Source organism: Panthera uncia (genome assembly GCF_023721935.1).
Source record: "Panthera uncia isolate 11264 chromosome A1 unlocalized genomic scaffold, Puncia_PCG_1.0 HiC_scaffold_17, whole genome shotgun sequence".
NCBI lineage: Eukaryota > Metazoa > Chordata > Mammalia > Carnivora > Felidae > Panthera > Panthera uncia.
The window spans coordinates 41,371,778-41,388,899 of record NW_026057577.1 but is presented as its reverse complement, the minus strand read 5'-3'; the positions used below and the strand labels follow the sequence as shown (position 1 = coordinate 41,388,899).

General features: G+C 40.7%; 1 protein-coding gene and 1 long non-coding RNA gene across 8 annotated transcripts in view; one reads left to right on the top strand and one right to left on the bottom strand.

The window, feature by feature from the left end:
- The window catches only part of GPBP1 (GC-rich promoter binding protein 1), a 75,511-nt gene extending 74,337 nt beyond the window's left edge, over window positions 1–1,174 (bottom strand). The window contains exon 1 of one of the 2 annotated variants that reach the window (XM_049649487.1): window positions 916–1,174. The gene's annotated coding sequence lies outside the window, so the exon portion shown is untranslated. The remainder of the gene's footprint in view (window positions 1–915) is intronic. The other variant, XM_049649488.1, reaches the window with a different exon arrangement.
- A 592-nt stretch (window positions 1,175–1,766) lies between these two features.
- Window positions 1,767–17,122, top strand: part of LOC125935649 (uncharacterized) — a 121,230-nt gene continuing 105,874 nt past the window's right edge. For 4 of the 6 annotated variants that reach the window (XR_007461732.1, XR_007461728.1, XR_007461729.1 and 1 more), the window contains exons 1-2: window positions 1,767–1,919; window positions 11,909–12,085. This is a non-coding gene — a long non-coding RNA (uncharacterized LOC125935649). The other 2 variants (XR_007461731.1, XR_007461733.1) reach the window with 2 other exon arrangements.

Genomic DNA, 17,122 nt, shown 5'->3' with positions numbered 1-17,122 from the left:
ACAATCTTATAAAAGATCTTCCATATTTTCAATTCACGCTACCGAAGAAAAACGAACAGGCAGGTGTGGTGCCATGGGGCATTAGTAAATGCAACTTAAGAGAATAAGGAATGTAAAAGGAAAGACGCTCCCTCCAAATTAGAATGTCTAAAAGAAAAGACACATTTCCCCATTAAGGGTAGAAAGTAGGTGGGTGAGAAACGGGATATGAACATTCCTTAAACTCGCCTGAGGGTGAGACTTCCCTGGCTTCTGAGGGCAACTGTGGGAGAAACGTGTCGGTCCCCATTTCCTTGAATTAAGAAAACAGGTTTCTCCCAACACTGAGGGGGTGGTAGGTACTCAACCCTTCTCGTAAATCACGTTAAGAGTGGTTCTCTCCAAAAACAGAATAGGTCCCTTCAGGCCCCACAGGACTCGGGGGGACATGGTAGCACTGGACTCAGTACACAGCTAGTGCCACAGACCGGGGAGAGGCGGAAAGCGGGCGCGCTACTGAAGAAAACAACCGAAGGCCACAACTCGGCCTCGACTCCCTCAGCTAAGAGGAGCAGTAGTGCCAAAGGAGGCGGGCGTGTGCGAGAGGCCGGAGGAAGGAAGACCGAGCACGGAGGGCGTCGGACCCGTTCTGAGCCTCCGCCAAACATCCCCCCAGCCACCAAGTCTCAACCACCCACCCCCTCGCCACAACCGCCACCCCCGCCTCATGGGGGCCCAGTAAATAAACATATAGAGGCCTCTCGGCGCCGTCTTTCCGTCCCCCTCCTTGCTCTCCTCCACCCCCCACACCGCGTCCGAGGGCAGCCTCACACCTCGCGCCGCCAACGCCGCTCCCGACCCCTCAAACCCCAACGCCGACACGGGCACCCCCTTCCTCCCCCAGACTCCAGCGCGGAGCACGGAAGACGCTGTTACCTTCTGCCACACCAGAGGTGCCCCTGGCCTGGGGGTGCCGCTGCGCTCGATCCCGAGAGAAGGTTTTCGGTACTTTGAATAATCCCCTTTTGCCGCTTTTCCCTCCCCCACAACCAGTCTCAGTCCCAAAATGGCGCCGACCCGATCCGCAATGTTCTGGGTCAAGTCTCGCGAGATCGTGGAAGGTGGCGAGGCAGGGAAGGAACTAGACGGGTTGAAGAGAAGGGAGGGAAAAGGCGGGGCGAGGAGAAGGAGGAGGGAGAAAGGGTGTGGAAGAAGCGCTGCGAACGAACCTACTGGGCGGGGCAGCAGGAGGAGCGCCTCCACCAGAGAACCTTCTGGCCCAAGCAACCGCTCACGCCCCGGCCGAAGAAGCTCCGCCCTCTACGTGGGGCGACTGGGGGGAGGGGAATGGGGCGTGGCTACGTCTGGGGGCGGGGCGTCGAGGAAGCCCCGGAGGTAGGGGCGCGTGGGGGGCGGTGGCTCCGCGCAGTGACGTCAAGAGCAGCTGGAGTCGGGGATTACCCCCTGCTGCTGACGTGAGGACGGTGAACAATCGGGAACGTTCGGTGGAAGGGGGAATTCCCCGCCGCTCCCTGAGGAGCCCCTCCTCCCGCCCCTCCCCCACCCGGGGCCGCCCCGGAGGCTCTGATGGTGGGGCCACCGAGCGGGTGAGGGGAGAAGGCTGAGCCGGGAAGCGGCCGCACGAGCTGTAGTGGCGCGCGCAACGGCGTCTTCCCGGGCTGGACGCTCGGAGGAGCCGCGGCGCGCGCCCCTCGCCTGGTACCGCGCTCGGGCCCGGGCGGAAGGGAGATCACACAGCCTGTACACAGCCTGTACACAGCCCTGTACACAGCCCTGCGCGGGCGGAACGCTGGTGGTGCAGGCACAGGGCTAATTGGGCGCCCTGAAGCAATGGATCCATCATCGAATGCAAATATGAGTGTGTCAGACATAAACAATTTGTACCGGAGTCCAGTGGCTGAAGAAAGGGGACTAACTCGGTGGGTACTAAGCTCAGATTCTTAAAGGGTAAAAATGGCTACTAGATGTAATCGTGCTATAATCATTTTTCCTTCTGCTAAGTCTACATGAGGTGAGAATTATTTCAACGCTGTCTCTGGCCGGCACACCCCACACAATTTTTTTTTAATGAATTTAATGGTATTCACAGTTACCTAGTTGCGATACTTTCCCCCTTTGTAACAGGAGGCTTACTTTGAAACCTGTGAAGTTAGCTTTCTAAGAGGAATGAAAGTAATCACATGTGTTTAAGGGACAATGTTAAGGGAGGTGTCTCAACCAGAGAAATTCCAGTAATTAAGTCGTTGGCTCTCTGCACTCCCCCAAGCCACAAAGCCTTCATACACAGTAACTTTATAGTCCTTTTATATGCATTATGGGATTTGTAGTTTAATGGACGGCTTCTAAAAGCTCTCTGAAAGAATGTTTGAATGTAAATTCAACAAAAATTTCACCTCCCAACCTTCTAGTTTAGTTTGCATCGGGGAAATAGACACTTTGGGCAATTAATACCTTACCGAGAGCAAAGAAAAGACAATTAACACATGCTGTATATCTTATCTGTGCCAGGCACTTTGTCTTTATACCAGCTTATGAAATGGGTGTTATTTGCCACGTTTTGCAGTTGAGGAAAACTGGTTCAGGTTAAGTAACGTTTAAGCTTGCAGTACATGGAAGCTGAGCGCCACCAGCTTGGCTGTACCTCTAAAATTTGCTAAAGTCTTAATCCATATTCTTTACACTACACAGCTTCAGTATAAGTAAAAACAACAGAAAAAATTGATAATAGAACATCCACAAATTGCCTGTCCTATGGCAAAAGACATAAAGTTGAAAAATAAAATGGAGAAACAATGGAAAAATAAAATGACAAACTGCTTAATATTTAATTGTACATACATAGTCACTACCTTAATATCTGATATTATATTTACATATCAAGAGCTTTTACAAATCATGAAAGATAACTATACTAACTCTTAGAAAGTCAAAGGACAAAAACAAGTTGGTAATGTGTGTGTCAGAAATTATAAGAAAATATGTTCTGGGAAGCCTGGGGGGCTCAGTCGGTTAAGCGTCTGACTTTGGCTCAGGTCATGATGTCACGGTTCGTGGGATTGAGCCCCGTGTCTGGGTCTGTACTGACAGCTCAGAGCCTGGAGCCTACTTAGGATTCTGTGTCTCCCCCTCTCTTTGCATCTCCCCCACCTGCACTCTGTGTCTCTCCCTCTGTCTCTCTCTCTCAAACATAAATAAATGATAAGAAAAAAATTTTTTAAAGGAAAGATACTCTACCTCACTAGAAATCATTAAAATGAAAATAAAGCTAACAATGAGATACTACTTTTCACCTATTAGATTGGCAATGACATTAAAAGAATAAAACCTAGATGAGGATATAAGGAATAGATAACCATAATTGCATTAAACATATCAAGAATCAAAATCTATACAGCATTTCTGGAAGATAGTTTGGCTTTCATTTAAAAAAAAAATCTTTAAGATACACTTTGCGCTGGGGTGCCTGGGTGGCTCAGTCAGTTAAGCTTCTGACTTTGGCTCTGGTCATGATCTCAAGGTTCATGGGTTCCAGCCTCACATCCAGGCTTGGGATTCTATGTCTGCCTCTCTCTCTGCCACCCCCCCCCCCCCAGCTCTCTTTCTCTCAAAAATGAACAAACATTTAAAAAAAAAATTTTTAAAGATACACTTTGCCCAGCTATTCTACATCTTAGAATCAATTTTAATAAAATAATGGGAAAGGTTTCCAACAATTTATAAAGATACTCTGTGATAAATTGCTTATAACTACAAAAAAAATTGGAAACAACCTAAATTCCTATAAATAAAGAGACTGAGTAAATAAATTTTGGACAACCATGTATAGAATACAAAGCCATTAAAAAGGATGGTGTAGGGCCACCTGAATGGCTCAGTCAGTAGAGCATGCAACTCTTGATCTTTGGATGAGTTCAAACCCCACATTGGGTATAGAGATTACTTAAACAAACAAACATGATGATGTGCTTTTTTGTGGAAGGAAAAGGGGGTGGGGGATAGGGGCCGCTTGGGTGGCTCAGTAACTTAGGCATCTGACTCTTGATATCAGCTCAGGTAATGATCTCATGGTCATGAAATCAAGCCCCGAGTTGGACTGGGGCTCAGAGTTGAGGGTGGACCCTGCTTGGGATTCTCTCTCTCTCACTCTGCCCTTCCCCCCCACCAAAATAAAAAAAACATTTTTTAATGGTCATATGAAATAAATTTCACAGCCTACCATCCAAAAAACGTTTTTATTCACAGCATACCAATAACAAAAATAAAAGGTAGTAATACAGAAAGAAAGAAAGAGAAAAGGTAGATTATAAAACTAATGTCCCATTTTTGGTAAAATAAAGTATGTACCATTTGAGAAAATCTGACTGAATATTACAAAAATGTTGACTGTGCTTAGTTCTAGGTGGCAGAATGATAGAGGATCTTTATTTTTATTATTTAGACTTGATAAGAGGTTATGTTACTTTTCTAATCAGTTTTTAAAAAGCAAATTGAACAATTAAATACAAGAACCTGTCTCCAACCAGCATGTTTTCCATTATTTTATTTTATTCATTTACTGAAAACTAAAAGGATTTATCACATAATTAGTTTATTAATAAATATAGTAGTTCAGGAGAACATTTCTTTAGCTCTGTGCAAGAGAGTTTAATTAAATGAGTTTGATAATTCTCTCAATGATGTTATAGATATCAGCCACAAAGAGATTAAATAACTTGCTCCAAATTAATGTTAGCCCAAATATACAGTGATATATAAACATTTCCAACTTATTTGTAACAGAGAAAACTAAGAAACCTAACATCTGCCAACAGAATACTGGTGCAAAAAACTAAGGTAAAAGGGTTTCTGGGTAGCTCAGTTGGTTAAGTATCCAATTTGTGATTTCAGCTCAGGTCATGATATCCTGGTCACTCGTGAGATCAAGCCCCACATCAGGCATGGAGCCTGGTTAAGATTCTATCTCTCATTGGGGTACCTGGGTGGCTTAGTTGGTTAAGCATCTGACTTCAGATCAGGTCATGATCTTACAGTTCATGGGTTTGAGCCTCACGTTGGGCTCTGTGCTGACGGCTCAGAGCCTGGAGCCTGCTTGGGATTCTGTGTCTCCCTCTCCCTGCCCCTCCCCCACTCATTCTCTGTCTCTCAAAAATGAATAAATATTAAAAAAAAAAAAAAAGATTCTCTTGCTGTCTCTTAAAACAAAAAGTAAAGCACTTTGATGTAACAGAATACAGCTCTTAAAAAAAAATAAGGTAGACCTATAATACACTGTCAGAGATGTTCAATATGTTTTGTTAAGAGATAAAAGTGTAGCTTCATCATCATCATGATGCCTAAAAAATAATTCTTTAATGTTCATTAAATTCTTTATTTTATTCATTGTTGTGCTATTTGAATATACTATTTTAGAGTAATTTAATGTTTAAAACTTAATTACTTGGGGCACCAGGGTGGCTTATTTAGTTGAGTGTCTGACTCTTGATTTTGCCTCGGGTCAAGATCCCAGGGTAGTGGGATCGAGCCCTGATTGGGCTGAGCGTGGAACCTGCTTAAAATTCTCTCTCTCCCTCTGCCCCTCTTCCCAGCTCACTCTCTCTCTCTCACTCTCTAAAATAAAGTTTATTTTTAAAAAATTTCGGGCACCTGGGTGGCTCAGTAGTTTGGTTGGGCGGCCAACTACAGCTCAAGTCATGATTTCGTGGTCTGTGTGTTCGAGCCCTGCATTGGGCCCTGTCCTGAGCACTCAGAACCTGGAGCCTGCGTCTGATTCTGTGTCTCCCTCTCTCTCTGCCCCTTCCCTGCTTGCTCTCTGTCTGTCTCTTTCTCTCTCAAAAATAATAAATAAAAATTTTTTTAAATAAATAAAAAAATAAATACATAAAATTTAATTATGCAGTGATCTGCAACAATTGAAGAATGTAATGAAATATTTGTGTAGGAAACCTTGAATCATTCAAAATTATATCCAAAGTCCCTTTTCTGTGTTCCCATTGTACAATCCTGTGCGTACCCCTTTGATTAATTATCTATCCATTCCTACTTCTACCTTGAGCCTTAAAGGGTGTGCAGGAACTTCCTTAGCATTTTTCCTACACTTATTACCCTAGATTCTTATTGCCAATTTTCTTACTTATTTCTACCACTGAATTCAAAATATCCTTGAAAGCAGAAATTATATCTTTTCCTTCTTTATTCATAGCAATTAGCAAAGTTTCAGCCGCGATGTAAAGTCTGCAATATTTGTTCAATGTACCACCTCCCTACCTTTAGTCTTTGTTTTAGCCTCATACTAACTGCAGTTCTCAGAATTTCCCTTGTTCTTGAACATTCTATGCAAATATTATTCCCTTTAACTAGATTGCCTTTCTCTTCCCCACTCTCTGCTTTGCAAATTCTTATTTCTAATACCTGGAAACCTTGTTCAAATAACACTCAAGTAAACCACAATCAGGTAAAGCTCAGAACTTCCTTCTCTGGACTCTCACATGGATTTACACTCACTTGTATCACTATTTATTCTCCTGTGTGTCCCTCTTTCTAGATGGTGAGACCCTTATTCCATTCATTACCTGTCCCTAAAACAATGCTCAATCCATAGAAGGTCCTCAATAAATATAACTGGCAGACAGATGACTGAAGCATCCATACCCCACTCAGCTCCTGTTCCCATGCACCCACACAGCCTGACCTGTTTGAGGTCACTGCCTAGGTGCAGAGGTCCTCTCTTGTTCTCTGTTGACTACAGATTGTGGTCCTGCTATTACACTCTGGTGATTGACAGACAGTCTGAGTTGAGGCTCAACCACCTAACTTGGAAAAAATCGGAAACTCACAAAGGTTTTCTCTTTGGTATCATAAAAAAAAATACATTTGCATGCTACTCTTTCTGCCTAGCACGTTTCACAATTTTGTACTGATCCATTTAATGGGTCCCTCTCCTCACTGGATTTCGTAAGGCAAGAGCCCATACCTGTTTTGTTCCTGTTGTGTCCCCAAAACCTGGCACAAAACTGGGCACAGGGTAAGTACTCCATAAATACTACCTGGTTGGAGGAAAGACTGGTTAATGAAAATAAAAACATTTTAAAAATAATTTTCTTAATTTTATTTATTTATTTATTTATTTATTTATTTATTTATGTAATCTCTATATCCAGCATGAGGCTTGAGCTCATGACCCTAAGATCAAGAGTTGCATGGTCTTTGTTTGTTTATTTATTTGTTTGAGAGAAAGCATGAGCAGGGGAGGGGAAAAGCAGAGAGAGAACGAGAGACAGAGAGAGAGAATATCCCAAGCAGGCTCCATGCTCTGCACAGAGCCAAAAGCACGGGGTTCCATCTCACCACCATGAGATCACGACCTGAGTCAATATCAAGAGCCATAAACTTAACCAACTGAGGCACCCCGGCACCCCATATATATGGTTTTGTGTCCATTTTTTATTTTGTATGTTCTAAAATTCCCCATATTTTAAAAAGTCTTCATTTTGTCTATATTCCATTTTAAAGACTAATGTAAGATTTGATTTCCTAATTTAAAACAGTTTATGCTAGTTGTATGATGTCTTTATTTTTAACACAATAAGGATGATTATATTTTTGATCAACTTTTCTGACCTTCTTACCATCAGAAAATACTCCTGATTCTATTAAGGTTTCCTCTGTGATTATAAATTTAAATTATCAAGATTTTCTCCCTTTTGATGAGAAAATTGACACTTCTTTGATTTTTCTTAATGTTTTACTTATTTAAAAAAAATTTTTTTATGTTTATTTATTTTTGACACAGAGAGAGAGACAGCATGAGCGGGAGAGGGGCAGATAGAGAAGGAGACACAGAATCCGAAACAGGCTCCAGGCTCTGAGCTGTCAGGACAGAGCCCGATGCGGGGCTCGAACTCACAGACCGCGAGATCATGATCTGAGCAGAAGTCGGACGTTCAACTGACTGAGCCACCCAGGTGCCCCTGTTTTACTTATTTTTGAGAGAGAGAAACAGAGACAGAGACAGAGACAGAGCGTGATCAGGGGAGGGGCAGAGAGAGAGACACAGAATCAGAAGCAGGCTCCAGGCTCTGAGCTGGTAGCACAGAGCCTGATGCAGGGCTTGAACTCAAGTACCATGAGATCATGACCTGGACTGAAGTCAGACGCTTAACCAACTGAGCCACCCAGGTGCCCCAACACTTACTTCTTTTTTTTTTTTTTTTTTTTTTTAATTTACATCCAAATTAGTTAGCATATAGTGCAACAATGATTTCAGGAGTAGATTCCTTAATGCCCCTTACCCATTTAGCCCATACCGCCTCCCACAACCCCTCCAGTAACCCTCTGTTTGTTCTCCATATTTAAGAGTCTCTTATGTTTTGTCCCTCTCCCTGTTTTTATATCATATGAGGAATCTAAGAGTCAAAACAGATGAACATAAGGGAAAGGAAACAAAAATAATATAAAAACAGGGAGACAAAAATACAAACAAAATAATATAAAATAAGTCATATAATAATAAATAATATAATATATATAATTATATATAATATATTATTTATAAAAATACATAATATATATTACATAAATAACATGTTACTTATAAAATATAATAATAAATATAAAATTAAATAAATAAAACAAAAATAATATAAAAACAGGAAGCCCAACAGTTACTTCTTAAAGCAGATACGTACGTTGACAAATATTCCTCCAGGCTTCAGTTATGGGTGGCCCAGTTTCCCTTATTGGCATGTCCACTTCTGTGCTCCCCACTCTGTACCAGGAGGTGTGGAGGAACACCATTAGCATGAGCACAAATTACCAGCAAAAGTTTTAAAATGTTCTCTCCCAATATGTGACTTCCAAAACACAGCCTTCTCTTACACAGCTTTAACAGTTTTACACCTACAGCAGGAATATAAGCATGTAAATGGTTGTAGATGAGGTAAAAAAACCACATTTTACAGTTTTTAAAAAAGATTTGTGTTCGATTTCAATATGTTGTATCCTTTATCATTTCCGGAATGGAATACAAAAAACCCTGGAGGTGTAATTGCCCCTGTTGCCTCACCTTGTCATGAATTGTGTAATCTGAGGAGAAGCTGAATCCAGACTGGTTTACTTTGCTACCTTTTCATTCTAGGTACAATAAACATGTGGGACACTGCTTTGGAATATTCTCCATGGCCAGATTTCCTTCATATTTATTCTCTGAGGTTTCCAAGTTCATTTTTAGATAGCATCCTCCACTTTTGACTCTGAACACCCATTTTATGAAAGGAAATGCATCACGTACATCAGAAACTTTATTGAATCAGTCAGTAGCTTCCCAAGTGCAACTGAGTGGCAGCCCTTCCAAACCATTCTACTTAAATGCATTAATGCCTCCCATAACACTAAGTCTAATTACCTAATTGGCATATAGAGATATAGACAGAAGTTAAATGACACAAAAGCCAATCAAACAATATCAGAGATGGAAGTAAAACCTGAAAATTTCTAGTTTTGATACTTTAGGAAGCCTTTAAGTTTTAGGAGTAGAGATTATAGATCACTCCAACTTTACTGAGACTAGTAACTGTGTTCACACTAACTGGCTTTTATTAAAATTCATAGGAATTAAAGTGGTGGGGCTCCTAGGTGGCTCAGTCGGTTGAGCATTGAGCATCTGACTTCAGCGCAGGTTGTAATCTCATGGTTCATGGATTCGAGCTCCACATCAGGCTCACTGCTGTCAGCGCGGAGCCCACTTTGGATCCTCTGTCCCCTCTTCTGCCCCTCCCCGGCTCATGTTCTGTCTCTCAAAAATAAATAAATATTAAAAATAATAGGGCAGCAGAGGTGGCTCAGTAGGTTAAGCATGCTACTTCAATTCAGGTCATGATCTCGTGGTCCGTGAGTTTGAGCCCCGAGTTGGGCTCTGTGTTGACAGCTCAGATCCTGGAACCTACTTAGAATTCTGTCTCCCTCTCTTTCTCTGCCCCTCCCCTGCTCACACTCTGTCTGTCTCTCTCTCCCCCCATCTCTCGCAAAAAACTAAACGTTAAAAAAAATTTTTTTAATAATATTAATAAATAAAATAATGGTTTATATCATGAGAGCATATTTGATTATACTTTAACCTTTTTCTTCCTTTTAATTATGAAAATAACATACACTTAAAAATATTCGAATACTTAAAAAGTATATAAATTAGAAGTAAAGTCCAACTATACCTCTAGAGTGAAACTTTTGTGAAGTTTGTTGTGATCCTTCTAGATTTTTTCTTTTTTAAAAAATTTTTTAAATGTTTATTCATTTTTAAGAGAGAGTGTGAGTGGGGGAGGGACAGAGAGAAAGGGACACACAGAACTCAAAGCAGGCTCCAGGCTTGGCGCTGTCAGCACAGAGCTCCACGCAGGGTTTGAACTCACAAACCGTGAGAGTATGACCTGAGCTGAAGTCAGATGCTTAACTGACTAAACTACCCAGGCGCCCCATCCTTGTAGATTTTTTCTATACATAGAAACATATATTTAATAAAATTGATTTATATATACTATTCTGTAATTTGTTTTTCAACTTAATAATATATGGACATCTTTCCATGTCAGTATACTTGATACTTACTATTTTTAAGAATTATGTAATAATCCATTGAAAGAATTCACCTTATCTTATTTAACCAGTGTCTTCTGGAAAGACATTTAATTGCATCTACTTTTTCCTCCTATAAACCATATAGTAATGTTTCTGAATTTAGAGTGTGTTTGGAAAGGAAAAAGAAGTAAGTGGTAGAAAAATTATGATAAATGCCAGTGGGTAAGTCATTAAGCCAACGATGGTAGTTTTAAGGAAGATTTGGCAAAATAACATCATTTACTAGTATTTATGATGAACCAGGTCCCAGTTAGTTGTGATCCATGCTGCCATTTTCTTAATACTGCTACTATTTTTACTTTAATAGACTCAGATTAATCTTGATTCCACATAGTACTGGAAACATCCTGAGCTTTAGAGTTAGGCCTGGGCTTGAATCCTAGCGCAGGTCAGTTCAGATTTATTATACTAGGTGCTGTTGCTATGCTATTTATTGAGGGTATAGGAATGATTAGGACACAATCTGTCCGGGGTGCCTGGGAGGCTCAGTCTGTTAATCATCCAACTCTATTTTGGGTCAGGTCATGATCTCACAGTTTGTGAGTTCATGCCCTAAGTCGGGTGCCCTGCCCACTAGGGATTCCCTCTCTCCCTGTCTCTCTGCCCCTCTCACCCACCAAAAATAAATAAATAAACTTAAAATACACACATACACACACACACACACACACACACACACACACACACACACACACCATCTGTCCTCCAGATTCTTACAGCCTGAGAGATGAAGCTGACATAATATCTATTTTGTTCGCTGCCTGTTCCTCCAGTGTCTAGAGCAGGGCCTAGTAATAGTAACCACTCAATGTTATTTGTTGAGTGAATGAACTTTAAGACTGTGCCAAGTGCTGTTAGAGGCATGCATAGAGTGCTATGACATGTCTTTCCAAGAAGAAGCCTTAAAAACTGAGTCTGATGGGGGTGCCTAGTTGGCTTAGTCAGTAGTGCATATGATCTTTGGTATCAAGGTCTTAGGATCATGAGTTTGAGCCCCACATTGGGTGTGGAGAGTACTTTGAAAGAAAAAGAAAAAACTAAGTCTGATGAGTCAAACAGACTTCCAGGAGAAAAGGATGAAAATAAGCCAGAACACGGCATTTACAAAGATGCAAAGAGAAGCGACTGCCACCATACAGGGTGCTGGGAACCATGAGAGAGGGCTAGAAAACAACACAGAGACCATAATAAAAGGGCTTTGACCCTCTGCTACGAAGATCACATGTTTATTCTGAAGCGTTTGGAGAGTCTTTTACATTTTGTGCCCCTTTATCTGCAGTTCTGCTTTCCAAGGTTTCAGTTACTCACAGTAAACCAGGATCCGGAAGTAGAGGATCCTCTGATGTATCATCAGAAGGTCAGTAGTAGCCTAACTCCACGTCACAATGCCTGTGTCCTTCACCTCATTTCATCTCCTCACAGAGGCATTTTATCATCTCACATCACCACAAGAAGGGTAAGTACAGTACAATAAGATATTTTGAGAGAGATCACTTTCAAATAACTTTTTTTATATATACAGTTGACCCTTGAAAAACATTGGTTTGAACTGTGTAGGTCCACTTATACGTGAGGGTTTTTTTTTTTTTATATAAGTACAGTACAGTAAATGTATTTTCTTTTCCTTATGATTCTCTTAACACTTTCTTTTCTCTAGCTTGCTTTATTGTAAGAATACAGTATGTAATAATACACAAAATATACATTAATTGACTTTTCTCGGTAAGGTTCTGGTCAACGCTAAGCTATTAGCTAAATATTGGGGGAGTCAAAAGTTATATGCGAATTTTTGACTAGGTGGTCAGCACCCCTAATCCTGTTGTTCAGGGACTAAGTATATTGTTATAATTGCTCTATTTTATTATGATTTATTGTTGTTAATCTACTGTCACTAATTTATAAATTAAACTTAAAAAAATTAAACTTTATCATAGGTATGTATGTATAGGAAAAAAACATATAAAGTGTGGTACTATCTGTGGTTTCAGGCATCCACGGAGTTGTTAGAACTTACTCCCTCTAGGTAAGGGGAGACTAATGTATTTTAAGTAAGAGAGAGTTATGATAAGATTCATACTTTACAAGGAGGCTGCTTGTGATCCTCTGAAAACATTAAGGAAATGAGACTCCAGGAAGAGAAAGAAGGTAAGAGGCTATTGCAGTAATCCAAATGAAAGGTGATGGTGGCTGAGACCAGCCTAACCATCTTTCAGTTTCTCCTACACATCATAATTATCCTCCATTTTGTTTCTAACACATACAATTGTGAGAAGGGTTATCACACAGACTGTTCCTTCTGGCTGGAACACATATGCTCCCCCATTTTCAACCACCAGTTCTTACAAGCTTTAAAGTCTTAGCCTAAATGTCACTTCCTTAGGTAGCCTTCTTTGATACCCTGATCCCTCCTTAGCACTGAACATAATTATAAATGATAAATTATTTAATTACAAATTAAGCGGTTATTTATATGGTTATTGTTTGGATATATGCCTCACCCACTGGACTCTAGATTTCATGAGAAATGTGTGAGTGAGTGGGGAGGGAGAGATGTGAAGAGATTCAAGAGTGGATACATAGAATGTTATGTTTAAATGTTTGTGAAGATAGAGCAAGAAAAAAAATCCAAGATTAAATGGAGTTTCCCATTTAAACCCTTGAGTTGATGCTGGTGGCATTCCTTGAGCTAGGAGACAGAGGCAGAGAAATAGGTTAAGTGGAAGACGTAATCATGAGTTCAGTTTGGGATATGTAGTGGGTACAAATCTTAAACCACAAAATCCAATGGGAAAGAAATACAACTTGGCGAAGTTTCCATAATAAGCTCTATATCCCATTGTGGGTTCTTTTTTTTTAAGTTTATTTATTTATTTTTGAGAGAGACAGACAGTGTAAGCAGGGTGGGGTGTGGGGCAGAGAGAAGAAGAGAGAGGATCCCAAGCAAGCTCCATGCTGTCAGCACAAACCTTGAAGCAATGCTCGAACTCATGAAACCGTGAGATCATGACCTGAGCCGAGATTAAGAGTAAGCCACTTAATCAACTGAGCCATCCAGGCACCCCTATTAACTCCAGGCACCATTGTTAACTTCAGTCATCTCCAGCACTCACTCATGACAACTAAGGCTACTGTTATCTTAGAACTATTTTCTTTACTCTTGGAGTTACTTTGCATGTATTTTATTTGTGTCTTTTCCTCCTTGATTTTCTTTCCTTTTTCTTTCTAATTTTCTCTTTTTCCAAGCCGTAATGTTATTAAAGCAATGTTTGTTACTGCTGTTTGACATCACTATCAAGATTACAACAAAATAAATGTGTTTATAAATTAAAACATGAATGATTTTCACTAGAAATAAGGAGATGATTTTGAAGGGGAAAAATTTATTAAATACTGGAATGGATAACCAAGGAGTATAAGGGATTGCCATCTGGTAAATCCTCAAACTTGGAAGGAGTTTAAAGAGGACTGTTTTTGTAAAACAAAACAAAACATGTATATGTGTGTGTGTGTATGTATTCGTATATATATTCATATATAAGCAAATGTAAGCAAATAAATCCCTTTATTGTTTATTAGTTTGTGTTGGGTTTCTGTCCCTTTCTGTCCAAGGAGTACCTACAAATTCAGGGTCTTTGTCCTGTAAGGTGATTGATACTATGCAATGTTTTCTTTCATCCATGATATTCAAAGTCATCTGTGACAGATTTTCAGTTTCTAGTAAAGAAGCTGGCTACCTGAAACAACCAATGGGGTAAGCGTAACACTTCTGGTGTTTTTCTGTCCTTTGTATCGACACTATGGCTAGCCCAAAGAAAAATCAAATCCACTTATTCTATCTATAAATAAGTTTCCGTTTAAAGCAGGATCCCTTTTGTGGAAAATAAATTGAAAAGGAAACAATTTATCCTATCCAATTTTCCTCTATCATCCAGGGCAGAAGCTCTTTTCACTTCAACAGAATGAAAAGGGAATCTGAGAAAGATTCTGGGAAGTCTCCTTACAGTTAGTATTCTTTCCTACTGTGAAGGATGAATTCACCCAAACTTTTAGAAGTGCAGAATGAATAGGTAGTGAAGGAAGGTAATTTCCCACTTTGAGGGAAAGATGCTGGTGACTCAAAGAGTGAGAGAAAAGTAGAATTGCAATGAGAAAATAAAACTGGATGAGCAAGAAAACTAAAACAGGAAAATAACCTTACTCAGCATTTTCTTTGTGGTTCTTTTCTTTAACTTACATAAAGTGTACTTTCCAATGGCGTGGTCATTCTGCCATTAAACAAATAGATATAAAGCTCACTGTGACCTAGGCACCAGGTAAATGCTGAGGATGCAACAAAGAGTAAGATACCAATGAGTCCATCTATATTTGTATGAGTCAGAATTAGATTCTAGGAAGGAAAGGAAATGAATATCAAACACCCACTGTATTATTGTACTGAGGTTCTCCAAGCTCCCCAAACACCCTAGGCAATGGGCAAAAGGAGGAGGGTGCTTAGTCTATTCCTAAGGTAATGAAGAGGGCAGTTTGGAAGACAGGACACCTGACTCTGGTCTGAAAGTCTCAAGACTGTGATGGCCTGCTTTTCTGACAAAAGAGCTAAGCAAGCAGGCTGTGTTGGGAAAGGCCCGCATCCAAAGTTTGGTGGTATAGATGCATGAGCCATATATGGACTCAGATAAACAGGCTGGACTTACCCAAGAGGAACACTTGAAGGTTGTGGTTATGTCAGCGGAGAGGTAGATTATTGGAAACCCCTGGAAACTATCAAAGACAGACAAAGCTAGACGCGATAAAAATGGTAAGGACAAATTTTAATCAGTTATATAGTATCGCAACAGGGGAAAGAGTCCTGTGTGAACTGAACTCAATTTCAATTTGTACAGAAGTGACTGGCATTTTAAAGGGAGGATAAAGGAGGGGTACTTGGGTGGCTCAGTCGGTTAAGTGGCCGACTTCGGCTCTGGTCATGATCTCGCGGTCTGTGAGTTCGAGCCCCGCGTAGGGCTCTGTGCTGACAGCTCAGAGCCTGGAGCCTGTTTCAGATTCTGTGTCTCCCTCTCTCTGACCCTCCCCTGTTCATGCTCTGTCTCTGTCTGTCTCAAAAATAAATAAACGTTAAATAAAGGGAGGATAAAGGAAAAGGGAGAGGGGAGAGCAGGGGCTCCATACAATCAGGGAAATGAAAACTCCCAAAAAGTTTGGGGAGGGGGTGGGTTTCCTGTGTGTAACACATTTGAGCTTGTTAATTTGCCCTTATCAAAGTTAAGAGTTCTGCCTTTCCACAGAGAGTGGGAGACAGGGGTTCCATCTTTAAGTGTTGGCTAGAACACACAGTAAGTTCTTTTGGCAACATTGAGTTTTCTCTGGTAGGCACTTTAAGTGCTATTGTCATCCTAGGGATGTAGCTTTGGAATGTTAGCAACTGTCAGTGTTTGTTTAAGTTTTTATAGATCAAGATTGAAGCCTACTTTCTCCACCTCAGAGGCTCAGAGGATCCTGGCTGGAGTTTGGTCAAGGAGAAACTCTTTGTGAAAACCACGAGCTAAGGAAGGCTGGTCACCTAGAGGAACCAGGGGGAGCCCACAAATACAGTTCTTAAGGTCAGAAATTCTCAAAGTGTTGGGCATCTTGGTGGCTCGGCCAGTTGAGCGTCTGATTTTATTTCAGCTCAGGTCATGATCTCACAGTTGCAAGATGGAGCCCCACATCCAGCTCTGCACTGACAGCATGTGCACACACTCTCTCAAAATAAATAAACTTAAAAAAAGAAAAAGAAATTCTCAAAGTGGTAAGGGTTTACTAAATCCCTGGAAAAGAGCTGTGTGGGAGAGAATCAACATTTGGAATGCATGCAATCTAGAGGACATCAGTACCAGATTAAACAATGAATGAAACAATGAAACAAGAGAAGGCAATGAAATTCAGGGCAGGAAAGTAGTAGGGAAGACACTGACCACACCCCTTTCCCCACCAAAGGTTTAAAACCTATAAGATTAAAGTTTGAGGGAAGGGAGAACTTGAATTGGTGACAGTTTGGAATATAGATGATCTGAAAGTGATGGTGAAAATACTATGGAATATGCCTGAGATTTTGTCCTGGGAAAGACAAGAACCATCCTAGAGAGAGGGTTTAAATGCCCAAGACTGAGCAGGAATAGAGTTGTTTTCTGTTTGCACCCTACCAAGTCTAGCTTATTTATTACACTATTTGCACATCCTCCTCCATTACTTCACCTTCAAAATATCCCCCGAAGAGTGACTCTATTTGCATATACGAAAGCACAGGGTGGTTATGCATGGATGGGAAGTTTTCTGGTGTCCATCATATTCTGAAAGGAGTCTATTGATCCCCAACTGAAAAGCTTATACTAGGCCACTGGGTCTCAACTCCACTTATCTATGTCCTTCTCCTTTTGTTAATCACAAATATTTTGTGTTGCCCCCTAAACAGTAATTTCTAGTAAAACACAATTCAGTGTGTAAATGCTTAGTT